Source organism: Aotus nancymaae, unplaced genomic scaffold, assembly GCF_030222135.1.
Source record: "Aotus nancymaae isolate 86718 unplaced genomic scaffold, 86718_ANA_hifiasm-v0.15.2.pri h1tg000046l, whole genome shotgun sequence".
In the NCBI taxonomy this organism is placed as follows: Eukaryota; Metazoa; Chordata; class Mammalia; order Primates; family Aotidae; genus Aotus; species Aotus nancymaae.
In genome coordinates this window covers 30,230,008-30,254,970 of record NW_026988460.1, presented here as the reverse complement: position 1 = coordinate 30,254,970, position 24,963 = coordinate 30,230,008, and the positions used below count along the sequence as shown (strand labels likewise).

At 42.2% G+C, this 24,963-nt stretch overlaps 1 protein-coding gene across 4 annotated transcripts in view; it reads right to left on the bottom strand.

Moving 5' to 3' along the window:
• Positions 1-22,575, bottom strand: part of ZNF148 (zinc finger protein 148) — a 154,149-nt gene extending 131,574 nt beyond the window's left edge. The window contains exons 1-2 of one of the 4 annotated variants that reach the window (XM_021673987.2): positions 22,389-22,575; positions 13,136-13,249 (exon numbers count right to left, since the gene is read on the bottom strand). The gene's annotated coding sequence lies outside the window, so the exon portion shown is untranslated. Of the gene's footprint in view, positions 1-13,135; positions 15,122-21,514; positions 22,058-22,388 lie in introns of those variants that run through there. The other 3 variants (XM_012473870.2, XM_012473871.3, XM_064362123.1) reach the window with 3 other exon arrangements.
• Between the last annotated feature and the right edge of the window lie 2,388 nt (positions 22,576-24,963).

Sequence of the window (24,963 nt, the reverse complement as noted above, 5' to 3'; positions counted from 1 at the left end):
GGCCAAGGAGAGAAGACCATGTGAGCCTAGGAATTTGAGATCAGCCTGGGCAACACAGCAAGAGCCCATCTCTCTATAAAAACTAAAAAAGAGAGAGGAGAGAGGGGTAAGGTGGAGGTACGGATAACATAAGATTAGCCATTAATTGCGATATGAGAGTTCATAATATTATTCTATTTTTCATTATTTAAATTTTTCCACAATAAAAGGTTAATAAAAATATAAGAAAGCCATATACTAAATATTAAAAGCAGTTTCTCTTGATTTCACTTTTCTTTACTAATACACATTTTAAGTTTTTTCTATGAAATAAATTTCTTATAAAAAATTTTTTAAATTTAAACTTCTTAGCCAGGCGCGGTGGCTCACGCCTGTAATCCCAGCACTTTGGGAGGCAGAGGCGGGTGGATCACGAGGTCAAAAGATCGAGACCATCCTGGTCAACATGGTGAAACCCCGTCTCTACTAAAAATACAAAAAATTAGCTGGGAACGGTGGTGCGTGCCTGTAATCCCAACTACTCAGGAGGCTGAGGCAGGAGAATTGCCTGAACCCAGGAGGCGGAGGTTGCGGTGAGCCGAGATCGTGCCATTGCACTCCAGCCTGGGTAACAAGAGCGAAACTCCGTCTCAAAAAAAAAAAAAAAAAATTTAAATTTCTTATATAAATTTTTAAGGAAATCTTTGCTCATAATTGTCTTTTTGGAGATGTCCACGCTCCTGGGGCCACACAAATCACACTCAGACATTCAGACCCTGGAAAACTCAGTTCACCTTTTTTTCTTTTTGGTTTTTAGAAAAAAAAAATTAAATATGAAAGAACTCCATTGAGGGAACACATTCTATTTTATGGAATTAAGTGTTGCCCAATTTAAAAAAAAATTAATTTTAAAAAGAACCCTGTTGATACTTCTTCTGACAATGCACTGCTTAAGTAATCTGAAAATATTTCATCTAAATATCCAATTTATATTTTCCTAATTACATTTCACCTGAAAGTTCCAGTATCTTTTTCTAAAATTAACTAAGGGGCCTTACTCACTACTTTAGTGATCCTCACACAACAAACAAATATTTTAAGTTCAGGATACCCTAAAATGTTTCAATAATTCTGGTTGAGTTTCCATTCAAAATTTTGCCTAAGCTATCATAACTAACATTGTTTTGTTTTAAAATTTGTATGCGGTCTTTTTAAATTTTTCAGCCATTTTCTTAAAAAGCAGCCACTGAAAAGTTTACAGTGGTAACAATACCATGCTGAAGAATTCAAAAAATCTATGAATCTGAAAAAGTAACAAATTCACTGAAAGAGTATTTCTTACAATTCGATTATTTAAAATTTTAATTTGATTAAATTTAACTGTATCAAGTAAAAGTGATACCACACCCTTTCCTTCAGTAATGATTTAAACTAAGAAATAGAAGTAACAAGAGACCTGAGCTCTGCATTATCTGTCCAACTTTGGTAAGTCACCATCTCTCCAAAACTCAGTTTCTTCATCTACATACTGAAGGAGTTATACCTGCTAAGTCTTCCAGCTCCACAAGCCTGTATTCTAATGTTCTAATATATACTTCATAACCTTCGACTCATGATCATTCTAATGACAACATTGGAAAAAGATTTATAATTTACAGATATAGAAGTATCAATTACATGACGAATAACTTTCATGGGTTTAAATCACTTGGGAGAATGTTATTCTCAATACATCAGATCAGGGTTTTGTCAACATCAGCACTACCGATATTTTGCACTGGATAATTTCTTTGTCATGGAGACTGTCATATGCATTGTGGGAGGTTTATCTATCCAGTGATGCTAGTAGAACCCCCCAGCGTGCTGACCAAAAATGTCTCCAGACATTTGACAAAATCACCTCTGGTTTGAGAACTACTGTATTCGATTTAAAATATATAGGGGTTTTTGGAGAAGGGAAAAAGGAAAAAGGCTGTTTTTGTTTTGTGATATAGGAGGAATGGCATAAGAAAGGACAGGAATGTTTACCAGCAAAACAAAAGGTAGGGCTGGGCACAATGGCTCACACTTGTAATCCCAGCACTTTAGGAGGCTGAGGCAGGAAGATACCTTGAGGCTAAGAGTTCAAGACCAGCCTGGTCAACATAGTGAGACCCTAGTCTCTTTTTTTTTTTTTTAAAAAAAAGAGCCAACTGCAGCTTATATACTATAAAAAGGTACCCTCTTGTATGAGGCCTACTGAAAAACAAGAATTAAATATTGTTGTGTGTGGTTAATGTAGTAACAATGAGAATAAAACTATGTAAGCTGTGGGGAAATCCATAGGTATTCCATTCATGCCTTATTAAGAATTCTCAATAAAGAGGTCCAAAGGTTAACACAGATTAATGACATTAACTTAATTCCTCTTCTCCCTAGCATTTCAAGGAGGCTAAAAGTGCTCAAGTTACTACCTATTCTAACCACTGAGAATATTCACATGAAAAACGCATTTACCCCCAGTTAAATACCATAAGCATCTATCTGTTTTAATCAAATGTAAATGTGGTACGAATCCCACTAGAAGTAACACTGTGGAATATCCTCAAGTCCTCTGTTTTTAAAGAAAGGCCAAAGAAATCCAGTGTGGATAAATTACATTTAAATGTTGTATCAGAAAAGTTAACGTTCGCATGTTCACTTTTTGGCTCAGCCATATTTTCCACCAAACAGACAAATAGCCAGTTTCCTTAGTCTATTCTTGGATTGGTCACCAGACTGAACTTAAGAGACCCAGAGTCTATTCCCAGCTCCAAAACAGACTGGTAATCTCAAGCAAATTATTCACTCAGATTAAGGTTCTATACCCATATCATGCTGACAATACTCAAAATCTGCCCAGAAACAAGTACAGAGAAACCCAGGACTTCCTCCTGCACCCAAAGGACAACTGCAAACATATTTTTAGATTTGTTAAATCTAAAAATCTGAATAGGATTTTATTTATGGCAACATTTAACATACTTGAAACTTCCAAACTGAGTGGTGCCTTTACCACTGCCCTCTATAAAATTATGAAACGCTTTTTTAATCACACCATGCCTAATTTTGCAAAATTCTGTATGTAAACTAATCACAATTATTATGTAAAACAAAAAGCTGTTTTAAATTCAAGCTGTTGGAAAGAGCTTCAAATTTTGCATGTGCAACTCTAGCTTTCAGTCTACTGCACAAGCAGTTCTTTCCTGGCATGGTAAAAGGTGCTTCATAAAGTCTGGAGAGCAAAAGTTTGCCCCAGATCCCAACTCTGGAAAAGCCTTAGGATTATTCTTACCACTAAATATGAAGGGTTTTCTCATATAAGGGTACAGGTGTACATTTTTTGCTCCTAATACCCAGTAAAAAGCTGTCTAGTAAACCAAGTTACCTGTTGACCTTTTCGCAGACATGAAACTGTAAACACAACGCAGTTCAAAAGAAAATGTGTAAAACAGGAATAAGAGGAAAAACGGGGTGTCCATTCATTATCAGCCTTCAGCGGCCCCCCTCCCCCCAGCCCCGCTATCTGGCGGACACTTGTTAGTGGCTGCAGAGAAGCCACTCACAAAGTTTCCCATCCCGCTGAGGGAAGGAGCCCTGACTGCACCAGCGGGGCAGACCCAGAAGGTCCGGACGCGGCAGACGACCCCACCGAGGCCTCAAACGCGCCAGCGTCTCCGCACCCCTCCGCCTCCTCCCTGCAGAGGGGCGCACGCGCGCGGACACACGAACGCACGTACACACAAAAGGAAGTCATGTAAGGTGCTGGTCCCTGCAAACGGGCACACTCAGGCGCCGACACACACTTCCAAAAGGGAGCCATGGGGGCCGCGTGCGGCGGTTCTCCAGACGATCGGCAAAAGCTCGTCCTTCCCGCCCCATGGCCTGCTCACTTCAGGGAGCGCACACCCACAACCCCAACGAGTCAAGAGCTCAGGGACCCAGGCAGGCGGCAGCCCACCTGCCATCACGCAGCTCCACGTCGCTGCTCCGCAGCCGCCCAGCACAGCGCCAGGACAGTACCGCCCGTGTAGCTGGCCCAATTGGGCCTGGGCTGCAAAAGCCCAGGGAATATGAGGGCTCCCTACTTCCCAGTTTCTTTAATAAAAATATTACACTTAATGATGCTTGTCACAATCCTCACCCCTACAAACCAGGGCCTGTTTAAACCCCTTTTCTTAATGAACGTATCAATGGTATCCAACAAAACACGACAGAACAGAGCTTTGTATTATCACACAGCCCGACAGTAAGAAATCTTTCAGTAGCCTCTGCTTTAATCCTCCCTCTTATTCTAACTTTTCCACATTCCAATTTACTCATTTTAGTTTTTCCTTGCTTTGCTGTTTTGTACTGTTCCCAAAAGAAGTCTTCTCTAAACTATCTTTCCATTTTACTTTTGAATTTTACTTTTCTAATACTTGTAAGTAACAAGCGTCATAAATCAGACAGGCATGGTGACTCACGCCTGTAATCCCAGCACTTTGGGAGGCTGAGGCGGGTGGATCACTTGAGGTCAGGAGTTCAAGACCAGGCTATCCAACATGGTGAAACCCCATCTCTACTAAAAATACAAAAAATTAGCCAGGTATGGTGGCGAGCACCTGTAATCCCAGCTACTCAGGAGGCTGAGGCAGGAGAATTGCTTGAACCCAGCAGACAGAGGCTGCAGTGAGGCATGATCACACCACTGGACTCCAGCCTGGGCAACACAGCAAGATGCCATCTCAAAAAGAAAAAAAAAAAAAAACAGCTTCACAAATCACTTCCATATCTCCCACCTGGCGATTCAAAATCTCTCCGCAACTTTTATAATTTTTATCAGCTCCTACCAAATCAATTCATAAATAACTTTCTCAAACACTACATTTTTCTTGTCTGTTCTGATTTCCTCAAAGCTAACACTCTCCAACTTACACAACTTTGCCCTGAACTGCCATCAAAGCTTGTGCATCTATTCCAGAAGCCCTCACAGTTACAAAAAATCTATTTCCTAGGCTTGTCCTCAAAACCTTGAAAATGATCTTTCCAAATATTCTGTAACAATTCCCTTAAATCATTCATAACTCAAAACTAGTTGGACTATTAGTCCCACTTCCCTAAAGACTAACTATATAACCTAATCAAATGAACAAATTCTCTCTGATATGTATCTACACATACAGGTGTGTACATAAGTACACATATACAGCAGCCTGCAGAACCCCAAGTGTGCATTTCATTCCAATCTCTTGGATATTGGCTCTTCTCAAATTTACAAGGAAAACTTCTCCATGCCATCCTAGATGTTCAAAGGTCAAACCCCTTTATTGGGAAGTCATTTATCTATATCAAATTAATACAGTTACCATTTAAAACACACCTCTCTCCATGTCTACTATAATCCCTCCCATCACCTTCTTTAAGATATCCATCATTAGTCTACCCCACATAATCCACCCAAATATTCGGAATATGCTCCCCCTTGACAAGGTCCAGTCTGAGGCACGTCCTAAAAACAATTCTAGACTGAATCAGACAGGGCTGTTACATGATGGTATGGCTAAGTTTTGTGAGTTGAGCCAAGTGAGAACCCTGGGCCCTCTTAGGCCTTCAACACTCTGAGTCTCCAGAGATCTTTCATTATTAAATTTGATGGCTAAATAGATGTAGCAGTAAAGGCAGGGAAAAAGTGATGAAAGCCCAGGGCTACATGCTGGAACTAATCCTGAAGCAAAGCTATACTAGGATGGAACACCAACACTACACATTTTGTGCCTTGTCGTATTTTTCTCACTGCCATTTCATGTGAAATGGTGTACCACTAGGATTGTAACTTCAGAGACCGCCTCCCTTTTAAATATGCTCTCTCTCTGAAACATGAACATCAAAAACTCTGATATGGGCCATGTGCAGTGGCTCATGTCTATAATTCCAGCACTTCGGCATTATTCAAGTCATTACAGACAAAAAAGAAAGTAAAGAATCCATTTTAGTTCCGTTAGGACATCTCATTCTTAACATGTACCCCATTCTTTCCACTTTTTACCCAAACCTCTTTACCTATGCAAGTTCTTCCCAGTTTTTGCAAACAGAAAATGTGATGTGGTTTTGAAGGACACAAATAGACATCTCAATGTCTCTATCATTGACAATATTTTTTTAAAAGCTGGCATGACATACTGCCACCTTTTATTATGGGTGGCATAAACTGTTCTTATTCGCAGAGAGAAGAAATAGGCTCCTGACATCAGTTATTTCCTGCTCACTTCAGGGAGCGCCCACCCTCCCGCCCCACCACTGGCCAAGAGCGCACAGACCCAGGCAGGCAGCAGCGCACCCACCACCACACAGCTCCAGGCTGCTGCTCCACCAGTTGCCCAGTGCAGCATCAGCACAGTCCTGCCCGCACAGCTGGCCCAATCGGGCCTGGACTGCAAAAACCCAGCGAATATGGGGGCTCCCTACTTCCCAGTTTCTTTAATAAAAATATTATACTTAGTAATGCTTGCCAATATCCTCACCCCTACAAACCACGGCCTGGTTAAATCCCTTTCTGTATGTTCTCTCCATGTTTTCTCTGCTGCAAGCTACTCCCTCGTCTTTTCTATGCCTACAACTTCAGCCTCCTCATTCATTTCCAGTCCATTTATTTACTAGATCCTATCAGCTTGTCCATGTTCTATTGTCAACAAACAATAGAACAACTTTTATCTTTTACCTTCATCTTTTTTTTTTTTAAGACAGGGTCTTACTCTATCGCCCAGGCTGAGTGCAGTGGTACAATCATGGCTCACTGCAGCCTTGACTTCCAGGGCTCAAGTGATTCTCCTACCTCAGCCTCCTGAGTCACTGGGACTATAGGTGTGCACTACAATGCCCAGCTAATTTTTTATTTCGGTGTAGAGACAGGGTTTCCTTATGTTGTCCATGCTGTTCTCGAACTCCTGAGCTCAAGTGATCCTCCTGCCTCTGCCTCCCAAATTACTGGGATTATAGTATATGTGAGCCACCACACCCAGCTCACCTTATCTTTAATACACCTCTACCTCATCTTTTGTTTCCAATGTCTCATTTCTAAACCACAATGATCGTTCAGCTAAATTTATATCAGTATATTATACATGAATAGTTATAATTTTGCAAGTATCACTTATTTTATAAACGAACTGTTGCGAGGCCAAGGAGGGAAGATCGCTTCAGACCAGGAGTTCAAGACCAGCCTGGGCAACATAGGAAGACCACATATCTGAAAGAAGAGAAGAGAAAAGAGAGGAGAGAGGAGACAGGAGAGGAGAAGAGAGAAGAGAACGGAAGAGAGGGGAAAAGAAAAGAAGAAAAAGAGAGGAAGGGAGGGGAAGGGAGGGGAGGGGAGGGGAGGGGAGCTAAGCAAGGTATGGTGGTGCACATCTGTAATCCCAACTACTCAGGAGGCTGAGGCAAGAGAATCGCTTGAGTCCAGGAGGCAAGGCTGCAGTGAGCCAAGATTGGACCACTGCACTCCAGCCTGGGTAAGAGAGAAGACCCTGTCTCAAAAAGAAAAAAAAAATTGAAAGAACTGGTAAATGTAACAAATCTAGCTACTGTTCTCAATCTCCATGGCTCAACAATTCCAATCACTGTCAACTCTTGCCCAATTATTGTGACCATCTGCCTCCTCGTCTTACCTCAAGCCTGGTTTTTCCTGGACAATCTGCTTCTCTCATGACTAGCTATATTCCTACTCCTTCAGCTTGATAAAAAAGGACTTGCTGCTTCCTGCTTCCCAGGACCACCCCCCATTATCCTATCACTAAAACATAGCTTGGGAGTCACATTACTCACTGAAACCATTCCTTCTGCAACTTCTACCAACCTCCACCAACCTCCAGAAGACCCTCCTATTTTCCCTACCCAATGACTCCAATTCTACTTGGTCCCAAATTCAACCATTATTCTCAATGACTTCAACAATGATGCTGAAGAACTTTCTATACCGTGACCTTCATAAGCTCCTAAAACCTTCATCTGCACTTAAGATAGCCACAAAGAAACTGAAAACAGAGCCATCAATTGAAAAGTGCTAGGCTGACTGCGGTGGCTCACGCCTATAATCCTAACACTTTGGGAGGCCAAAGCAGGTGAATCACTTGAGGTCAGGAGTTTGACACCAGCCTGGCCAACATTGTGAAACCCTGTCTTCATTAAAAATAGAAAAAATTAGCCAGGTGCGGTGACTCATGCTTGTAATCCCAGCTACTCAGGAGGTTGAGGCAGGAGAATCACTTGAAATCTGGAGGTAGAGGCTGCAGTGAGCTGAGATTGTGCCACTATACTCCAGCCTGGCAACAGAATCAGACGACGTCTCAAAAAAAAAAAAAAAAAAAAGTGCTGTACCACTAGGATTGTAACTTCAGAGACTGCCTCCCTTTTCTTTACCCACAACCACTTTATATTCTAGTTGTAGACCTATACTTTAACTCCACTTGGCTTTATTGTCTCCCTATATAATTTAAACCTGTCCATCAACCATTTTAACACTGTCCTCTCCAGAATTCCATGACCTTCCATCATTCTCATCTCCCCAGTGATAGACAATCCTCACCATCTGTTTTCTCCACACCCACGCACTGGGTGTTAAGCACCACCAGAAAGCTATGAAATCTTCCACAACAGATTTATTCTAAATACAACTCTCCGCCTCATTGACTAATACAAATCAGTTTCATATTAAATCCCTAATCCCATCAAATACTCAAACCCTTCTATAAAATTCCCTCAAATCACACCTTCTCCACCTATAATCAAATCCTCTTCACAGCTTCTAAAATGCCGTATCTTCTTCCATCTGTTACTTCTGGCCTCCAGTTTGAGAATAAGAGTTGTTGTTCTTCCTTCTCAAACTAAACTTAATTCAATTCCTATCATTGCTTCCATATTCTTCCAACCCACTCAGTAAAGCCCCATGCACTCTGGTCTCTGAACTGCTCTTTTGAAGACCACAAAAAAAAATAAAATAAATAAAAAATCTATGATCCCCTACTGAAGTGTCTTTACCCTCTTTTTTTTTTTTTTTTTTTTTGAGACAGGCTCTTACTCTGTAACCCAGGCTGGAGTGCAGTGGCACGGTATCAGCTCACTGCAACTTCCACCTCCCAAGCTCAAGTGATCCTCCAACCTCAGCCCCCTCAAGTAGCTGGGACTACAGGCACATGCCACCATACCCAGCAAAGTTTATTATTTTTTGTAGAGATGAGGTTTCATCATGTTGCCCAGGATGGTCTCAAACTCCTGAGATCAAGCAATATGCCCACCTCAGCCTCCCAAGTGCTGACATAACAGGTATGAGCCACCACCCCTGACCAGTCCTTACTCTCTTTTTGGCAGTGACACTTGAGCTACCCACCTTGCTTAATGACACTGTAGCACATGATTCTACTGTGACTTCTCTGGTTGTTTCTTCTATCTGAAATCACTGCTGCTCCTCTTCCTACCCAAATTCCTACCCAAGTTCTGACCTGGAGCCTCCTGTAATTCTCAGCCACTAAGGGTTTCATCCCTCACCACTACTTCAACATTTTCCTTCTTCATATGGCTGTCTTCCCTCAGCTCCCCAAAATAATCTTTAAACCAGCATCCTCTCCTACAATCCAATTTACTCCTGAGGAATTAGAATATCTAATGATTTCTTTTTACCTAGAATTGAAATATATAATGATTTCTTTTTAACTAGATTCTTCAACTATTACTTCAATTAACACTTCAATTATCAGTCCAAATAATTTCATAACCATCAGTGCCCTAACTAAATCCAGAATTAGTAGCTGCAATTATCAACTCTATGTATGTATTCCCAACTCTATATAGGACTTATTTTCTTAGCTCCAATCTAGTACTGGTGCCTCACACACAGGTCAATGTGTCTTAAAACCCCAAAACAGTTCTGCTAAGTGATCTAATAATTTCTGTTAATGGTACCATCGATCTCAGTCACCCAGATTAAAGGCCCTAGAGCTTTTCTTCACTTTTCTTTTTCTCTACTGTTTCCCAAAACCCTATATGCCATCAAACCTTCCGATTCTTTCTTTGAGGTATTTCTTATATCTATCCCTTTCCTTTTATTCCCATACCACTACTCAACTTATACCCTCAATACTTCACACTTTTTTTTTTGGAGGCAGGGTCTCCCTCTGTCACCCAGGCTGGAGTGCAGATTTCGGCTCACTGCAACCTCTGCCTCCTGGGTTCAAGCGATTCTCCTGCCTCAGCCTCCCATGTGGCTGGAACTACAGGCATGTGCCACCACACCTGGCTAATTGTTTTATCTTTTGTAGAGACGAAGTTTTGCCATGTTGCCCAGGCTGGTATCAAACTCCTGAGCTCAAGCAATCTGCCCGCCTCAGCCTCCCAAAATGCTGAGATTACAGGTGTGAGCCATCATGTCCAGCCTACTTCACACTTTTGCCATAGTCTTCCTAATTTTGTCTCCCAGTCACCAGATTCTCTTCATTACAAAAAAAGGTCACCGGATTAATATTCTTATATAGTCTCTTATTTACCAATTCAAAAATCAACAATGGTGCCCCACTGCATACTGACTTTAAGTTAAAACTCCTCAGACTTCAGCCAGGCATGATGGCTCACGCCTATAATTCCAGCAATCTGGGAGATCAACGTGGGTGGATCACTTGAGGTGAGGAGTTCAAGACCAGCCTGGCCAAGATGGCGAAACCCTATCTCTACTAAAAACACAAAAATTAGCTGGGCGTGGTGTTGCGTGCCTGTAATCCTGGCTACTCAGGAGGCTGAGGCAGGAAAATCGCTTGAACCCAGAAGGTGGAGATTGTAGTGAGCAGACATCGCACCACTACAGCCTGGGTGACAGAGTGAGACTCTGTCTCCAAAAAAAAAAGACAGAAAAAAAAACTCCTCAGACTTCAAAAAAATTGAAACCATCCAACTGACCAACAATCATGGAATAGATAAATACACCGTGGTATATTCATATGATGGAATACCACACAATGAAAAATACAACATGGATAAAACTCACAGACAGGCTCCTTGAGAAAAGAAACTAGACAAGAAATAGGGTTCCACTTATACAAAATTCAAAAACACACAACACTAGTCTGTTATGAGGGAAGTCAGAATAATAGTTATTTTTGGTTGGATGAGTTATCGGCTTGGAAATGACACACGAGGCCGCCTTCTGGATCCTGGAAATGTCCTGTATATTGAACTGGGTGGTGGCTATATATATTTATACCTAAGAAAAACTCATTAATCTGTACCCTTAAGATTGGGGCACTTTACTGCATATATCTTAATAAATTTTCAAAAACCAGGTTAGCCTGAATTTTGAGATAGTCTGACTACTTTTCAGCTTTATTTCCCGCCATTCTTCAACACGAACCCTAAATTATAGCTAACCTAGACCACCAACCCCTAAACATACCCTGAACTTTGCTTACTGTCCCTTATATCACCCCTTCTTCTTGAACAGCCAACCGTCACCATCTTGCCTACTATTATCTTATTTATCCTTCAAGGTCTAAGCTACACACCAGTTTCTCTACAAGCCAATCCTGATGAAACTTACCATAGTACTGGTGTCATGGGCAGATGTGTTTATTTTGTCCCTGGATAAATTCCTGAAGAACATGGACTGTGTCATATATAAACATGTATCCTTCACACTGGCTGCCATAGATCCTTGTGCACAGTAAATATAAAAATACACCGTGAATGAATAAATTCTGGCAGTCCATCAACGTATCCTTCAGCCTAACCCTCCTTCTCATATCCATCCATCACTGCCTCTACTCACAATTCATCCCACAGTTCACATATTTAGTTTCTATCATTCAACAAATAATTGAGCACCTACTAATGAAAGAAACTGAAACTGTAACGTACTCCACTAAACTACCCAAAAATATAATTCAATTTCAGCTGCTGCCATTTGAATATTTCTACAACTCTAAATTTCCAGTCAGCCAGGCGTGGGGCGGCTCACACCTATAATCCCAACACTCTGCGAAGCCAAAGGAGGAGATCACTGGAGCCCAAGAGTTTGAGATCAGCCCAGGCAACATGGTGAGATCACATCTCTACAAAAAAAATTAAAAATTAGCCAGGCGTGGTGGCACATGCCTGTGGTTCCAGATACTCAGAAGGCTGAGGCAAGAGGATCACTTGAGCCCAGGAGGTAGAGGCTGCAGTGAGCTGCTGTGTTCACACAACTGCACTCCAGCCTGGGCAACAGATCAAGAGGCTGTCATTCACTCATTCATTCATTAATAACAAATAAATAAATAGTGCATTTCCAGTCATCTTCCCCTCTTCCCTACCTCCAACTGCATCCCACTCCCATATTCTAATCCTACTGCCATCAAACTAATTCAAGCCCATTTTAATTTCTCCAGGAGCCACCTAATTGGTCTTTTTTTTCTAACTGGTCTTTTCACATACAATGTTACTCTACCACCACATTACCCACAATCTATCCAGTAAGGTATAGCTACTGCCAGATGAAGCTATCTAATATACAGTCCTTGGCTCAATTCCCTACTCAGGAAAGTTCAACAGCTATATACACTAATAATGCATGCTAACATACTTTAATTCTCACATTCTCACCACAACCCTTGCCAGGAAGGTATGATTATCAACTTGATGAGAAAATGGAAACTCAGAAAGGAAATAATTCTCCATAATCATACAGTGGGCAAACAGAAGAGCCAAGACTAAAACCCAGCTTCTGTTTGCTTACCAAGCACAACACTACATAATATCAAATACAAACTACTTAGCTTAGCTTTCAAGGCCATCCATTTTCAACTCAACCCCAACTGACTCTCCTACCTTATGTTATACCTTATTCATGAACTCTCTGTGTTCCAAACTATAGATTGTGATCAATTATTTTCTTGGTCATAAAATCAGTTTAAGGAGTGACAACAACCTTTTATTTCTTTCCCCTTGGCCAGCTTTTTTCTTTTTAGTCAAACAAAATAGATAACATCCAAGTGCATCTACCATGGTAAGGATAGTTACTGTATTATGAAACTTTATGTTTTTCCCACACACATAAACATTTATACATGCATATATTAGATGAAGTGTGACATGTATTTCTTACTATAGGTCATAGTTTAAAACTTAAAATCTAACTCACCATTCCCCACATCTCCTGGGCGTCTCAGCTCCAAGCCTTTGCTTATGCTAATCTTTCAGGCTGGAATGCTCTCTTTCAGTAATCTTTGCCAATCAGAATCCTATCAATCCAAAACTTAAAAAAAAAAAAAAAAAGAATCCTATCAATCCCTTCAAAGACTAGCTAAAATTCCCCTTTTATGCCATTAAAATGCTGCCCCATGTTTTCTCCTAATCAAATGCATTTTCTGCCTTTTAAATTCAGTAATATTTGGTGTATTTGTGAATCACAGATATATTTGTGATTATAGTACAGGTATTTGTGCACAACTCCAGCTCCCCTACCAGAATATAAATCCCAGAGGACTCATTCCTGACTGCAAAGCATTATATGCTTTTGCATATAACAAATGTGCATTATCTGTTAAACAAAGAAAACTTATCCCATCATTTTCTGAAACCCTCAGTTATAAATCAACATAATTTAATAACTTCTATTATATTCCAAACTTCTGTTGACTTTTATCCTTCAAATAGTTTTACCATCTTACTCCTCAAAATAGCCCTTTCAAATAATCCTCTTTACCTTCCATCTTCTCATGCTTTCCCCTGAATATAGCCTGTCATATTTCAATAATCTTTTCCCTCCTTCAAAATCATCCTTTCTATCAGATACTACCTTTCCTTCCCCATCTGCTTATCTTCTTCCTTATTCCTAGTTCTCTAACATCCATACATACTGATCTGTATTCTTTAAACAGATCTTTCTTTTTTTCACCATCTTTTTAACCAGACTTCTTGAATTATTTCAGTTCATTGCTAGTGCATATATTCTGGCAGCTCCATTAAGTCTTTTGTAGAAAAAGGCAGGTTATGAATAAATGAAACGTAAAACATATAGATAATTCAGATCTCCTAAATTATCTCAAATATCTCATTCATTCATTCATTCAACAAGCTTCTGCCTACTGGACACACACCCTCAGTTCTGTAATTCAGAAAGCAGCTTTGAGAAAAGCATGCAGGAAAATGCCAGGATAACAGGGCCAAGTTGACTCATGCTCTTCACTCATGAAGGCCAAGTAATTTGTGGGGTACAGGCTCATAAAAGAACAACTAAAAGTTACACTCTACAATGATGGAAAACAGACCCCACAGTTGTTGCAGGGTGCTCAACATCTACCAAACAAATGTGAATATGAAAGGAACAAACCAGTAGGAGTAGCTAAAATGAAACAGGCAGAAAGCATTCAGACAAAAATAGATCCAGATTCTAGGTTCACTTAAGGGCTGCAAGAGAAATTTGGAGTCATTTAGTTCTTCTGCGATCCCTAAGGAATCTTTCCAAATATCAAGCTAAAGTATGGTTCACTTAAATAATTTCACCAAAGCTTAGCCAATGTTCATTTCTCCATTCCCTGAACTCCTACAGCACTTACTGTCTGTAAAACTCATCTGTGGACTTAAACTATCTTGCTCCGGGTAATAAAATTGTTAACAAATATACTCAGAATTTATTTACTTCATCTGAGAAAACTGAATTTTTTTAATAAGAATTTGTTTACACATTCGAATCAGTATGGTCCTCTTTAAGTTACTTTGGAAGGCTACCACTTACTCATTTATTCACTGCATCCATCCAACCATCTGATGCACTCAACCAACATTTATCTAGTGCCTAACTAACTACATGTGAAGCTATCACCCCTGTTCAAAATATTTCCAACTTCCTCCTTGGGAGTGTTTTCAAAATCAGCTAGTAAGTCAACCAAGAAAATATTCCCATTTCTGTGATTAACTGAATTTAAGGCAAAACTATTCTTTATTCACTCTATTTGATATTGATTGACCTTCAGCATTTCTAAAAATCAAAATTTCAAAGTAAAAAAGATTTGTCATCAATGAGACCATTCAAAATAAGCTTATGCCATGTATTATTTAAAAGTGTGCCTCTTAGCCAGGCACGGTGGCTCATGCCTGAAATCCCAGCACTAGGAGGCTGAGGTGGGTGATCACTTGAGGCCAGGAGTTCAAGACTAGCCTAGCCAACATGGTGAAACCCCATCTCTGCTAAAAAATACACTGGGTGTGGTGGTGCATGCCTGTAGTCCCAGCTATGGCTTAGGCAGGAGAACTGCTTGAACCTGGGAGGCAGAGGTAGCAGTGAGCCAGAATCGTGTCACTGCACTCCAGCCTAAGCAACAGAGAGAAGCTCTGTCTCAAAAAACAAACAAACAAACGTATGCCCCTGAAGCTAGGTGCAGTGGCTCACACCTGTAATCCCAGCACTTTGATAGGCCGAGGCAGGCAGATCACCTGACGCCAGGAGTTCGAGACCAGCCTGGCCAACATGGTGAAACCCTGTCTCTAATAAAAATACAAAAATCAGCCAGGGGTGGTAGTGTGCGTGCCTATAGTCCCAGCTAGTTGGTAGGCTGAGGCAGGATAATCACTTGAACCCGGGAGGCAGAGGTTGCAGTGAGCCAAGATCATACAGGACTCCAGCCTGGGTGACAGAGTAAGATGAGACCCTGTCTCAAAAATAAAAATAAAAGTTGCCATAGAAGCCTGGAAAGAACATTCCAGGGTCATTTTAATACATTTCCAGATTTCCCACACTAAAACTCTCCAGAAGACAAAGAATACTGGAATCTCAAAAAAAAAAAAAAAAAAAAAAAAAAGTGTGCCTCTTGGAGGGATTATGAACTCCTGGCAGATAGGGACCATGTTTTACTTACCTTTATAAACCCCTTCCCCCAACAGCACACAATAGTTACTCAATAAATAGGTAAATTATATAGTTACACGCAGAAATTAATTCAGAAAAGGTGTTCTAAAAATATTCTGAACACTGCTACTGAAAATGACCATCCAAATATAAAAATTCTTACCTGGAGATATAATTTTGATATTTGTTTTCAAAAATCAATATTCTGAAATCTTACACTGTTACTGAATTATTTTACAACTATCTTTCTCTCTCAAAAGAATGTAAATACTACTTTAGGAGGCCAAGGTGGGCAGATCACCTGAGGTCAGAAGTTTGAGACCAGCCTGGCCAACATGGTGAAACCCTGTCTCTACTAAAAATGCAAAAATTAGCAAAAATTAGCCAAGCATGGTGGCATGCTCCTGTAATCCCAGCTACTCAGGAGGCTGAGGCAGGAGAATTGTTTGAATCCAGCAGGCAGAGGTTGCAGTGAGCCAAGATCGTACCACTGCTCTCCATCCTGGGCAACAGAGTGAGACCCCATCTCAAAAAAAAAAGAATGTAAATACTATAAATTTCTTGAGGGAAGAAGCTTATCTGTTATTTTTACTATCCTAAAAATGAATTAAATCAGACAGTCGTAAAACAGTCATTTATGCCTAAAGAAAAAAAAATCTAAATTAAAACACCACCCTGCTACAGACCAGATTTTACTCTAGATTAAACTAGCCTCAAATTTAGAAGAGACCCCTTGGTCTTCAATGTTGTTGCAGAACTCTTGCAGTTCCATTCTAATCCAGGCTGCCTCCTTCCCTTAAATCTAAAGGTCCTCTCCAGTCAGATATCCCTTTTGTCCTTCATGCTGTCAAACACACACACACAGTTTTGTCTACAATATCCCCACAGTACTCAGCAATTTCATACAATCCCACTATTATCGCTAATAGTGAACCCTACTTTCCATCAGTCATTCAACAGGTATTTATTAAGCACTTAAGAATCAACCTGTTGGCTCATGCCTATAATCCCAGCACTTTGGGAGGCCGAGGCAGGTAGATCACCTGAGGTCAGGAGTTCAAGACCAGCCTGACCAACATGGAGAAACCCCGTCTCTACTAAAAATACAAAATTAGCTGGACATGATGGCACGTGCCTGTAGTCCCAGCTACTTGGGAGGCTGAAGCAGGAGAATCACTTGATCCCAAGAGGCAGAGGTTGCAGTGAGCCAAGATAGTGTCATTGCACTCCATCCTGGGCAACAAGGGCAAAACTCCATCTCAAAAAAAAAAAAAGAATCAGCCTGTTGTGAGTTTCCCTAGAGACTACAGGAAGTCTCTGCTCTAAAACAGGTTACCATCTACCATTTGCAAAACAAAGAGAATAACTGTCACAAATACAAAATTTAGCAGTACATAACCTACATGTGAATGGTGTTGCTACTGAAGGTACGGAAGACTTTTAGCCGGGCGCAGTGGCTCATGCTGTAACCCCAGCACTTCAGGAGGCCGAGGCGGGTAGATCACGAGGTCAGAAGATCAAGACCATCCTGACTAACATGGTAAAACCCCATCTCTACTAAATATACCAAAAAAATTAGCTGGGCGTGGTGGCGCCTGCCTGTTGTCCCAGCTACTCAGGAGGCTGAGGCAGGAGAATTGCTTGAACCCAGGAGGCAGAGATTGCAGTGAGCTGAGATTGCGCCACTGCATTCACTACAAACTGGGTGACGGTGCGAGACTCTGTCTCAAAAAAAAAAAAAGAAAGTAAGGAAGACTTTCAAGAGGTGCCACATTATTTAAAGGCTCCTAAAAAAAAGTGGAACAGTATCTTTCTATTTTCCCAATATCCACCACAATGATTTGCATCTCATACACAAATTTCAAAAACACTAATATTTTACAACAGTATCCTAACATATGAGATCGAGCCCAGTACAGTTTTTTCCTACCACATTCCCAACATATTAGTAATTTAAACATGCTAATTTCCTTAAACATGACAAAAATTCTAGTCTCATCACCATAAGGTAAACTTCCGTCACAATAACTATATCCAAATCCCCTCAAAATACTTTACTTTTTCTTTAGCCTTCTCAAAATGTATCACCACCTCCATCAAACCCTGTTCCTCATCCTCCTCCTCCTATCACATTTCCCCATCTCTCCTTCCCCCAATCCCGCAAAAAACATGTGTCCACACCAATCCATTCCCTCTTAAAAATAAAAACGTTAAGAATTGTGGCCGGGCACAGTGGCTCATGCCTGTAATCCTAGCACTTTGGGAGGCTGAGGCAAGCAGATCACTTGAGCCCAAGAGTTCAAGACCAGCCTGGTCAACATGGCAAAACCCCATCTTTACAAAAAAATATAAAAAAATTAGCTGGGAGTGGTGGCACACGCCTGTATTCCCAGCTACCTGGGGGGCTAAGGTGGGAGGACTGCTTGAGCCCAGGAGGTGGAGGCTGCAGTGAGCCAAAATCATGCCACCGCACTACAGTCTAGGTAACAAAGTGAGATCCTGCCTCAAAAAACAAAAAAGAATTGCCATAGAAGCCTAGAAAGAACATTCAAAGGTCATTTTAATGTATTTCCAGATTTCCCACACTAAAACTCTCCAGAAGACTGTCAAAGAATACTGCAAACTGGTAACTAATTCGAGGATGAACAATTATCATTATTAAGCAACTCCTCTTCATCTCTAACAAGCAAATCTTATGCTTAGATGTTTCCTACAACATGGTCTTTTTGATAGGTCCATCCAAACTTCCCTTTATCATCTCATCCAGCATTTTTACTGTAATTGTCAATGTTCTTTCTACTCAGGAAAGCCTTATCTAGGCTAAATCCTTATCTAATATAGTGGGGAAGTCAAGAGATAAAGCCTAAGATTGTTGGACTCCAAAATCAAGGTTTATGCATATTATTAAAAAACATAAACACACTGAATACTAAATTAACTACCAAAGGTCAGAAAGAAGGAGAAAGGGGATAATGTCAATGACACATTCATAGAAGTCTTCTGACACCCTGATAATGTCATTTTGATAAATCGAGAAATGATATCATATGTCTATTACTCGAAGACATGGAAAAAAGCATGGTTAAGAAATACAAAATTAATGCTTAAAAATAGCAGCCTCAGTAAAGTGGAACTGCAATAGACAGGTGAGACAGAGGCTACTGTTTTTCATAATAAGTTCCCTCAGAGAAATTTTATAATAAAAGAGTACAAAGACAATGTAATTACAATATAATAAAGACAATATAAGCATAGAAAGACAATATTTAAGTGCATTCTGCTTACAAAAATAAAAAAACACATAATAAACAGTGCTGGTGAGAGAAAAGGGAAGGAAGACTAGACCTGTCATGCTATGATCATAATAAAATTAGTACAGCATACTATGATTAAAAAAAAAAAAAGCCCTGGCCGGGCACTGTGGCTCACACCTGTAATCCCAACACTTTGGGAAGCCAAGGCAGGCAGATCACTTGAGGCCAGGAGTTCAAGATCAGCCTGGCAAACATGGCAAAACTCCACCTCTACTAAAAATACAAAAATTAGCTGGACTTGGTGGTGCATGCCTGTAATCCCAGGTACTCTGAGAGGCTGAATCACTTGAACCCAAGCAGCAGAGGTTGCAGTGAGCCGAAATCATGCCACTGCACTCCAGCCTGGTTGACAGAGAGAGACTCCAGGTGAAGGGACAAAAAAAAAGTCCTAAAAAAAATGAGTAGCCAGGTATGATGTCACACCAGTAATCCCAGGCACTTTGGAAGGCCTAGACAAAAGGACTGCTTGAGGCCAGGAGTTGGAGACCAGCCCAGGGAGCATAGGGAGATCTCTTCTCTACAAAAGAACTAAAAAAATTATCTGGGCATGGTGATGCATGCCTGTAGTTCTACCTACTCAAGAGGCTGAGGTAGGATGATCTCTTGATCCCAGGAGGTGAAAGCTGCAGTGAGGTATGATCCAAGCCACTGTACTCCAGCCTAGGGGACAAAGGGAGACCCTGTCTCAAAAAAAAAAAAAAGCCAGGCACAGTGGCTTACACCTGTAATCCCAGAATTTTTGGTGGCTGAAGCATGCAGATCACCTGAGGTCAGGAGTTTGAGAGCAGCCTGTGACCAACATGGAGAAACCTTGTCTCTACTAAAAATACACAATTAGCCAGTAATCCCAGCTACTTGGGTGGCTGAAGTAGGAGAATCACTTGAACCCGGGAGGCAGAGATTGTGGTGAGCCAAGATAGCACCACTGCACTGCAGCCTAGGCAACAAGAGCAAAACTCCATCCAAAAAAAAAAAAATGAGTAAATCTGGCCTGGCCGCCCACAGTGGCTCACGCCTGTAATCCCAACACTTTGGGAGGCCGAGGCAGGCAGATCACCTGAAGTCAGGAGACCAGCCTGGCCAACATGGTGAAACCCCATCTCTACTAAAAATACAAAAATTAGCTGGGTGTGGTGGCGGACACCTGTAATCCCAGCTACTCAGGAGGCTGAGGCAGGAGAATCATTTGAACCTGGGAGGTGGAGGTTGCAGTGAGCCAAGATTGCACCATTGTACTCCAGCCTGGGCCACAAGAGTGAAATTCTGTCTCAAAAAATAATAAGAATAATAAGAATTTTGGATTATTTCTGTCAAGGAAATATATAATTAAAGAAAGCACTCTCCATTCTAATGCTAACTTATTACTCTCCTTTGAGATATCTGCTAAAGGAATAAAAATTGGATTTTTCTTTCCCTCTCCCAAATTTCATTCCATCTTCCCCATTAATCCCTTCAACCTCTACTTCCATAAAAAGATTTTTCATATTTAACATGTTTATTATCCTCTCTTCAGTTGAAGAAATATTACCATGTAATGTGCATATAGTTTTTTCTTAATAAAAGGTGAATAATATCCGGGTAGATTTTAAGAGTATGGTTCTAGCCCAGAGTTCCCTCTTGGAAATCTGGTCTAGTTTGAGCTCAGCAAATCCAGAGAGAGCTTGGTTCATTTCCTGATATAGAGATGCTACTCCTCCCTCCAGCCTGGCTCTAGAATCATTCAGTCTCCTAGGTTCCCCTAGACCTTATGATAACTAGTCCTGACCTCCTTGCAACCTAAAACCAGAACAGATATTCTAGATCCTCCATTCTGCAGGCCCACACTTTGCTGGCTGATACATTCTCTTCAATGCCTCCATGCCTGAATGAGAGAGTATTCTCTCACTAGAGAAGAACTCCCTCACAGTTCACATCAGGAACTGTGAATGGCAGAACATCTCTCAGCAGCCACGGACTTATGGAACCAATCCAGCCAACTAGACTAATTTGACCTACAAATGAAATATCCAAAGAAAGGCCACCAAACGTACTCCCCCCACTATAATCTTGTGTACTGCAATCCAGCCTGAATAATATGGACCGGATAAACTGGGCAGTGAAGAAAACTACCAAGTCAATTAATTTCCATTCCAGCATTTGCCAGGATAGAATTCACTCAACCTCTGTTAAGTGTTAATACTTCAAATTTTCTAAAATCGGAACTCCATGGCCTAAGGAATCCCCACAGGCCAGGTCCTTTCTCAAGGTCTGCTTCAGCAGTTCTCGTATTCATTGGTGCATGTCTAAAATGTCACAGACCAAACTACAGACTAAAATCTAATTCTCAGTGACCCCAACCACAGCCCAGACCCACACTTACCAGCTGTCATCTACTGAAGAGCCCACACGGGTTCGGAACTAGGCCATCCCGGCCCATCTGGAATAACTCTTCAGTCCTTAGGCCAATATTTATTAATTATACTACATCTGCCTATTCTATTATGCATTCCCTGCATCTTCTCTACTATTTAGCACTCCCTCTTGCTTCAAACGCGATCGTTTCTATTCACGGGACCTCCTATCTCCCTTCTTTCCTTTCCTGAGAAACGCTTCAGTTCTTTCCATAATGAAATACCTAACGTATCTGCACAATGAACACCCTCCAGGATCCTCAAGACTCCTCCACAGCCACCCCCTGAATTCCTCCACCTCTCCGGCATCTTTCCTCCGGCCCCTCTCCCTGTTCGCACTCCCACTACGTTTCCTGCAAGCATTCCCTTTTCTCCAACCCCTGCCCTTCCCTTCTCCCTAAGAGCACACTCCGGCAGCAACAGTGACTGAGGCCTGCGGTGCATAAAGCACTGCACCAGGCACGGTGGACAGAGCCCTGGTGTCTCCCTAGCCTTTTCACACCCACACCCAGCACCCTCTGGCCTTCCCGTGCAAACATCCCACCTCCTCCCCTACCTCTGACACCCCCCTCCAGCCTCGGAGGCCGCCTTCTCGCCTCCGCCACCCCCGTCATTATCCTTTCTCAACCCCCCAACCCACCCTCCGCGCCCTGCTTCCTCACGTCCCCCGGCCAGCCCCCGCGTTTCCCTCGGCCTCTGCCGGCACCCAGGCCACCCCCAGCCTCGCTACGGCTCGCTCCCCCCGGGGTCAGGCCGTTACCGCCGCGCGCTCCCCCCGCGCGCCGCCCCCTCCCCCTCCCCTGCCCTCCCCCGGGCCCGGGCCTGCCAGGCCGAGCGCTTTACCGCGGGCGGGCGCCGAGTCGCGCGGTCACCGTCTGCAGGCGGCGGCAGCTCCAACCTTTCTAGGGACCTTGAGAGGAGGGGAAGGGGGGAGGGGGGACAACTTTTGCTGTAGCAGCTTCGGCAACAGCTCCCACCCCTGCGCCTTTCTCCTCTTCCTCCCCCTCCTCCTCCTCCTCTTCCTCCTTCTCTTCCTCCTCCCAGAGCAGTAGAGACGCAGACATGCCGCAGCTAGAGCGCCGCCGCGGTCGCCGCCACTGCCGGCCCGGTGCATTGTGGGAAGCCCCGTACTCGGGAAGCGCTCCGCGCCGCCCGCCCTTGCTTGGCGCGGAGACCTGGCTGGGAAGACACAGCGTGGCTTCGATTCCGGCGCCTGCGTGTCACCAGCCCAGGGTGGCCGTGGAAGCTGGACCCGAGCCGGAGGCCCCCCAGGCTGGGCCCGGGAGGAAAGCGGTTTGAAAAAGATCGGAACCGAGGACCTCTCTTAGAGCGGGGGGACTCCCCGGCTCCTTCAGCCTTAATCAGTGCCAGCGCTCGGAGAAGTGGAGGACTCGGGGGTTAGGGAGCGTTTGAGGCCTGGGAAAATGGAAGGGTCAGGGACCTAGGTGAAAGGTTATTTGCCAGAAATTTCTTGGCTTTTTCATTTATTCTCTCTTACCTAGCCGTCCGCCGCCATCTCCAGTCGTTGGCCTCTACCACCTTAAAATGCCACCTTTCCCGGAAGATGTAGCCCTGCGTCCTTGAAACTGGCAAACCCCGTTAGTGTCTGCCAGCTGAGATGGATGGAGGGTGTGGGCATAGAGAAACGCTTTCCTGAGAAACTAGCAAACCCCGTTAGCGTCTGAGAAACGCTTCAGTTCTTTCCTTGAAACTGGCAAATCCCGTTAGTGTCTGCAAGCTGAGATGGTTGAGGGTGTGGGCATAGAGACAGATCAAGAGATCCTGCCCTGGACCCTCTTGAGCAGAGCCTTCTCCTTCTCATTTCACCTGAAGCCCAAACTTTGGCAAAAACTTGGTCATGATCTCTATAAAGCTAGGATTATACAGTTGTCTCATCCTTTGGGGGCCCTTTAGGTAACCTTAGCCAAACTGTGACCTCCTTAATGGTGTCTTCATCAACTAACATTAGGCTCCCAGAGGTGCTTGTGCATACTGCCATCGTTTACAGTTACTCATCTTTGTGTACTCACCCTAGCACAAGGTCAGCCATATTAACATAAAAGATGCTCAGTGAATGTTGAGTAATTGTGAGCATCCGGAACTTGCCGTGGGATAAAACGCCCTCATTGCGATTTCTTCATAATAATCTGAAGATTCCATTTAGCACCTCTCTGCAATACTTAAATGTAAAGGGAAAAGAAACGGCATGAAAATATCTATAGAACCATTTCTGGTGTTCTCCTTTCCTTGTCCACACCCACCTTCCCACCCCTTGCCAACTGAATGTTCATTTGAATAGTGCTTTTTGGCAAAACTCCAAACTCCCGCATTATGCACTTGTGATGACACTGAATTAGACTAGTGTCTGCAAGGTTAATGTTCCCTCAGGCATCAACCTTAGTAAATCGTGATGCCTGTTTAGAAATAGCTAAGGCCCATAGGTTCAGCTTAATTTAGACGCAGGAAACTAAGAGCAAGAATAAGCCACGCAGCTCCACAATCAACTCTCTCTATGTGCTTTCTCCATTAAAAAATATAAATTTTAATAAGATGACTGCGCATATTCTGAATGTTAATTGCAACAAAACAATGATACAAGTTAGAGCCAAGGGACAATTATCTGGAGGACAGCCTTCTGGCAACTTCTAGCACCTGCAATGGCATCAAATTCAGATGTCATAATAAAAAAACACCTCTGACAGCAAGGAAGCACACTTTCACTGTTAGGCAGTGGGAAAACTAACAACTGAAAAGGGCTCAAGGCCTGGAGGTTACATCCAATGGGCTAGGATTGATTGGTTTGCGGTTAGGAATAGATCTCGTTCTCTGCTCAGCAGCCTAACGAAGGAGCAATAGAGAAACAGCTGTCTAAAATGAGCAGAATAAAGAGCACTACAGGGATAGTAACAGCAGAAGTGATGGTGAGGAGCAAGTTTAGGTTCTTTATAAGTTAAAACTGGAAAAACTTCTCACCCTCAGTTTGACTCTCCATGCTCCTCTTGTTCAATTCCCCAAACACCACCCGTAGGTACTCAGCCTACTTACTTTTCCTTTCTTTTTTTTTTCACTTTTTATTTTGAAATAATTATAGACTCACAAGAAGTTGCAAAAATAGTACACAGTCCCATGCTTCCCCCAATGGTGACATCTTATAAAGCTTTAGTAAGACATCAAAACCAGTGTCAACCTAAATAACAGAGGCTTTCTAAAAGAAAATAATGTTTATTTGGGAATAGAGCATTGCACTGAAAATATACACATCATAGTTAACTGTCTGCATATTCAGGGAGGTAAAGGAAAACAAAGGTGTTTAAAAGAAAAAATGGAAAGGATTACATAATTGTTTTGAAATAATTATCCTTGACTACAAAGATCAATAACAAAGGTGATGCCAGTCCAAGGTTGGACAGGCATTTGC